Here is a 6,303-nt window from a genome sequence, read left to right as displayed (position 1 = left end):
TTGGAATGAACAATTAAAAATAAATTTCTAATAAATCTAAGAAAAGCACACCACTGCACTTTTGCGAAATCGAGATGATTAAAAACGCAACATGAAATACAATGGCCAGAAATCCCCAAAAACTATCTGTGTACTTTCTTCACTGAGCTGAATATCTCCGGATGTAAACATGATAACTTACTGCAACAAACACAAGCTGTGCACAGAAGATTAGCGACCAAGGTCAGGATTTCCACTAAATAATACATTTTCTCCAAACCCCACTGTATACCCCTAGAAAGCATTTTTTTAAAAGCTTGATGCTGGTTGCTTTTCACTGCTATTATATGAATGAATGCGAGACATTTTTAAGTTCATTTTGTGGTCCAGTAAAGAAAGAAGGACAGTTGCAGAAAATGCTTAGGCTAATCTTACAATTTTGTCTTTTTTTTTTCTTTTCTTTTGGTCATACCTTTTCTAAGTCAGTTGGATAAAAACAAAACATTGGTCTAATTTAAATCTGAAAAAAATACTAAGACTAGTTTTTAACACACAGTTTATGCAACTGGCCCCATGGTGAAAAATGATAGCTTCATTTTCATTTTTGGGTGACCTAACACTTTAAACTCAAAAATATCTGACAAAGATGGTACAATGAAACAACTGTCCCCTGGAGAGCCTTCAAAAACTTGATAATATTTCTTCATAATAGTTTGCATGTGTTCACACCCAAATACGCCTTAATACAATAAGCAGTTTCCAATAAACAACTGGACATGAATACGGCCACAACAAACTCACCCCTAAACCAATAACAGGAGGAAAACCTCCCGAGAAAACCAGAGATGCACTCGCTCCTTATTTAAGATGAGCCTGAAGGTGTTGTGACGGCGCAAACCGATGCTGCGGCCGCAAGACTGGGTCACTTTTTACTACTGCGGTGTCATAAATTCATCCCTCTTTGTTTTGCTCAGAGCTTTTGTTCATAAAAACATATATAAATAGCCGAATAACAACGGAAGGCTTTGCGTGGTCGCTTGCACATTAAAAGATGGTAAACATAGAAGAGATTCAGTGGGCGAAAGACGGAAAAATACCATGAAAATGATGCTTTTTCTTTAAAGAAGCATCTGCTATGACGTGAAAACCAACACGATATCAGCCAAAAAACACAGGTGTAGTCATTAGCAGAATTACTGTCGATGGGTCACGGCAAACTCTATTTTTATTATTTTATCACCAGGAAGTCCACTGACAATGTTTGTAGAGTTTTTGCACCAAAAACAGTAATAGTTTGTTTTTAATGTACATGTTCCAGCCTCTCTGACGCTGGAACATGTACATTAAAAACAGTAATAGTTTGTTTTTAATGTACATGTTCCAGCCTCTCTGACGCTGGAACATGTACATTAAAAACAGTAATAGTTTGTTTTTAATGTACATGTTCCAGCCTCTCTGACGCTGGAACATGTACATTAAAAACAGTAATAGTTTGTTTTTAATGTACATGTTCCAGCCTCTCTGACGCTGATCAGACTTCCATGTAAATGCCTCTTCAGATCTGTGTGTGTGTGTGTGTGTGTGTGTGTGTGTGTGTGTGTGTGTGTGTGTGTGTGTGTGTGTGTGAACTGTACTGACCTACAGGTGGCAGAAAACAGGAAATTGACTCTGGACAGGATATACTTACCTCTTCATGATCTGAATCTCTAAACTCCATCTGCCCTTATTCTTGGCGCTGAGCTCCTGCCGGCACTGTTTGATAGTGATCTGAACACTGCTCTCCTGCACACTCCCGCACACACACACACACACACACACACACACACACACACACAGATATACCAACACATGTTAGGAAACATCAGAGACAAAAGGCAAATTCATAGTTAAAAACAGTAACAGTAACATAGAAATGTGATGGTATCAGATGGTAATACCATGGTATTCTGATGTATAGCAGCCACAAAAAATGGTAAAGTGGAAATGATCCACTAGTATTTCACAACATCTCACAATACATTTAATCTTCATTTTCAGCAGATGATCTATTGTTTAAACATTAGCAAACTGCTTTTTGTCAAACGTTTTGCTTGCAAAGTTTGTTTGTGGCTCTTTCTTTGCAATAAATGACACTTTAATAATAATAATAACAATACATTTTATTTACAGTGCAACCTGCTTATACTCAAAATGCTCCAACGAATGACACTTTAATAATAATACTTTTTTTCACAATGCAACTTGCTTATACTAAATACATAAAAACAAGCAAAATAATACATAATGCATGATAAAAAAGTTACTAAAAAGGTATTTTAGTCGATTTCTTAAAACTATATATATATATACATATACATAGATAGATAGATAGATAGATATAAATAGATAGATAGATGAATAGATAGATATACATTTATTATTATTAAAAATGATTTCAAATGTATTAATATTACTAAAGTCATTTATCGCAGCGTTTTGAGTATAAGCAAGTTGCATTGTAAATAAAATGTATTGTTATTATTATTATTAAACTGTCATTTATTGCAAAGAAAGAGCCACAAACAAACTTTGCAAGCAAAACTTTTGACATACATGGTCACACTTACGTTTGGGGACCAATTCTCACTATTAACCAACTATTAACTACGACCTTTGCCCCAATAAATTCCTAATTTGCTGCTTATTAACAGTTAGTTAAGTTTAACTTTAACTATTTGTTAAGTTTAGGCCTAGGGTTGAATTAAGGGATCTAAAATATTATGCAGAATAAAGCATTAATATTTGCTTTATAAGTACTAATAAAGAGCCAATATGCTAGTATTATGTATGCTAATGAGCAACTAGTTACAAGTGAAAATAGGTCCCTAAACTAAAGTGTGACTATATATTTATGAATATATATAAAGTGACGAATAAAGTGAAATTCAGAGAGGAAATCAAAAAGGCGGCACTTGAATTCCAGCTTGCCCATTTCCGACTTCACTTCTCTCCTCATGACAGGAATTATGACAACCGGTGAGATCATGCGGAAACGGGAGAACGAGACAAACCAATGCAATCAGGTGAGTAAGCGAACATGATGCACTGCACTTAGTGAACTCAATGTCATCACATCAGGAGTCTTTAATTAACTGCACTGACAGGGCCAAACCTCTGAGTCCACTAGTGAAAATGCTTCCGCTCTTCATTTATTATTTGATTATTCAAGCTGGTCTCAGATGTTTGCACATGCACAGCGTCCACGCTGGTTTCAGTGAGTGGTCATCAACATCCGCTTCACCGACACCCTAATTATTAGTAACATGACATGATGTCATACTACTGAAAAAGTGAAAGTGACGTGACATGTGGCCAAGTATGGTGACCCATACTCGGAATTAGTGCTCTGCATTTATCCCATCCAAAGTGCACACACACAGCAGTGAACACACAAACACCGTGAACACACACCCAGAGCAGTGGGCAGCTGGGGGTTCGGTGCCTTGCTCATGGTATTGAAGGTGGGAGAGAGCGCTGTACATTCACTCCCCCCACCTACAATCCCTGCCGGTACGAGATTCGAACCCGCAACCTTTGGGTTACGAGTCCGACTCTCTAACCATTAGGCCACGACTTCCCCATAAAAGGGTGTGAGTCTGTGCTGGAGAGGATGTACACAGACAATAAAACCTGATCTTCTGACCTGTAGATATGGATCAGGTCCATCCTTGGGATTTTTTCACCTGTTTTATGGTCCAGAAGGTGAAAATGGTGCGTCTGATCATTTAATAAAGCACCAGCACACTCCTCTCCTCAACAACATGTCATCACTGAGTCCTAGTGATGATTTACCTACCAAACAAACAGCACTAATTAAAGCTGTTAATGTTTAATGCACTTGAGCATTCCTTAAAGACTACATGCTCCGTAAACCTGTGTGTGTGTGAGAATATATGCCAGTTTCAGGCAGTGAGTGATCATGAGGTCACCTGTGACAGGAAGTGGGACACAGCAGGTAGATGCATTTCCTCTTTCTTGAGAACATCTCATTGTTAAAATCCCAGTGCTGTGAAGATTAAATGATGGGAATCTGAAGTGCCTCTATTTTAAGACTTTCACACACCTTTATCCGGGATGGGGTGAGACGACGTCGGTGGGCTGTTTACCGGCAGACCACCAAAAAAAAAAAACCCACTGTGACCCCAATTTGAGAAACAAATAAACATGAAATGTGACTTAGTTACATAGTACATGCTATTGGATCAACATCTTTGATTCTGGAATAGCAATCCTAATAAACTATAAGTCAATCACTGTGCCATTCTACAACCAGTCTTATTTTAGTATCATTGATATACTATTATAGTTTTCGTTAACATTTTGAATACGATTTCATTTTTTATATTAACTATATATGTCTATATATATTTTTTAAATTAAGTTTTAGTTTATTTAGTGTTAGTTAATTTAATACAAAAGTGAGAAATGTTGCCTTTGCAAGTAGCTGAAATAAAAATGAGTTTAAGTTTTTTATTTTATTTTATTCTATTTTTTATTTTATTTAAAGTAGTCAAATTTTGATGGTTTCAGTTTACGTTAATGATAATAACCCTGACTACAACCTCAAATTATATATATATATATATGCATAAACACATTTTATAATAACCATGTTTAACTGAAACCAAGTTATAATAACCAATTTTAAATGAAAAATGATCAAATTTTAGATGAAATCTGATCTTAAGTATTAAATATTTCATAAATATTTAATTTTCATATTGAAGTAAGTTTCATAAAATTAGACTTTATTTTTTTAATTTTCATTAAATTAGACTTTAAGTAACAGATTTCCAATATGAAGCGTGAATCGTTTATCATAAATTAATATAATTATAGAGTACATTTCTCCACACTGAAAGTGATCATCTGCAGCCACATATATTCTATGAAAATATGCGTTTCACTATGTATTTGAACAGGAAACAATAAATCAGTGTAATGCATCTGCCGGTCCTTGTGATCCTAATGCACAGCGGACAGTAAATGCACACTGACACATGCTGAATGTCATCAGAACGGCTTTACAGTCATCTACATCTGTTTGTCCAATCAGCCTGATTCACTTTAAATACAACACTTTAATCCCATTATCACAACATCCCCAACTTTATCATGCCATGATTCAGCACTAAAATTATAGCAACATGAAAAGCTGATTAGAATGTTGTTGAAACCTTAAAACTAATCTGAATGCCTGAGAGGAATATTATCCCAGCATCCACAAGGATGTATGAATAAGAAAAATATACTGAAAATGTCCTTACCCTCAGGCCATCCAAGGTTTTTTTTTTTTCATGCAAACAGATTTGGAGAAATGTAGCATTGCATCAGTGTCTCAGCAATGGACGCTCTGCAGTGAATGGGTGCCGTCAGAATGAGAGTCCAAACAGCTGATAAAAACATCACAATAATCCACAAGTAATCCACACCACTCCAGTCCATCAGTTAACATCTGGAGAAGACGAAAACCGTATGCTTGTAAGAAACAAATCCATCATCAAGACGTTTTTAACTTCAAACCGTTGCTTCTTCTTTAAAATACGAGTCCATAATCCATAATAACGCTTCCTCTAGTGAAAAAGTCCATCTCATTTTGTCCTCTCACATCAAAATCCAGCCACATATTTGTTTAGAGCTGTTTTGGCTTGTAAACGGTTCTTGATCTGTGCAGATTTCTCTCCTGATTCAGACCAGACAAGACTTTTTCACTGGCGCAAGCAATATTATGGATAGAGGACTCATATATTAGTTGGAAGCAATCATCTCAATGATTGATTTGTTTCTTACAAACACACAGTTTTTGGTTTCTGAAGATGTTAACCGATGGAGTGGAGTGGATTACTTGTGGATTATTGTGATGTTTTTATCAGCTGTTTGGACTCTCATTCTGACGGCACCCATTCACTGCAGTGGATTTATGAATTCTTTTCTGTTTCTTTTCTGTATCTCAGCCGCTCTTTCAGTTCTTTGTTTTACTGAAAAAAGGAACCATATTTTACCTTATTTTGCCAGAGTGTGACATTCCCGAAGCCTCCGGTTCCCAGCCGCTCTTTCAGTTCCCAGGGGCCGCACATCTGCGGTTGCATGGAGGGTGGACGGCTCATGACGGGCCCTCGCGATTACTCACATACAAACCCTGCAGAGGAGCACACTATCAGAACAATATCTGTCTATACAACTAATGTTAAAAACACATATATGTGTGCGCAAATGTTTAGAATTGAGCTACATCTGACAAGGTCATTATGGTTTTGTTTATATACATATATATATATATATATA

At 36.3% G+C, this 6,303-nt stretch overlaps 1 pseudogene; it reads right to left on the bottom strand.

Moving 5' to 3' along the window:
* The window catches only part of LOC107657204 (inhibitor of nuclear factor kappa-B kinase subunit beta-like), a 37,704-nt pseudogene extending 31,579 nt beyond the window's left edge, over window positions 1-6,125 (bottom strand).
* Window positions 6,126-6,303: the final 178 nt, after the last annotated feature.

The sequence above is a fragment of the Sinocyclocheilus anshuiensis genome, unplaced genomic scaffold (genome assembly GCF_001515605.1).
Source record: "Sinocyclocheilus anshuiensis isolate Anshui unplaced genomic scaffold, SAMN03320099.WGS_v1.1 scaffold3011, whole genome shotgun sequence".
NCBI lineage: Eukaryota > Metazoa > Chordata > Actinopteri > Cypriniformes > Cyprinidae > Sinocyclocheilus > Sinocyclocheilus anshuiensis.
Note: the sequence above shows the minus strand (reverse complement) of the source record. Positions and strands in the feature narration are given on the sequence as shown.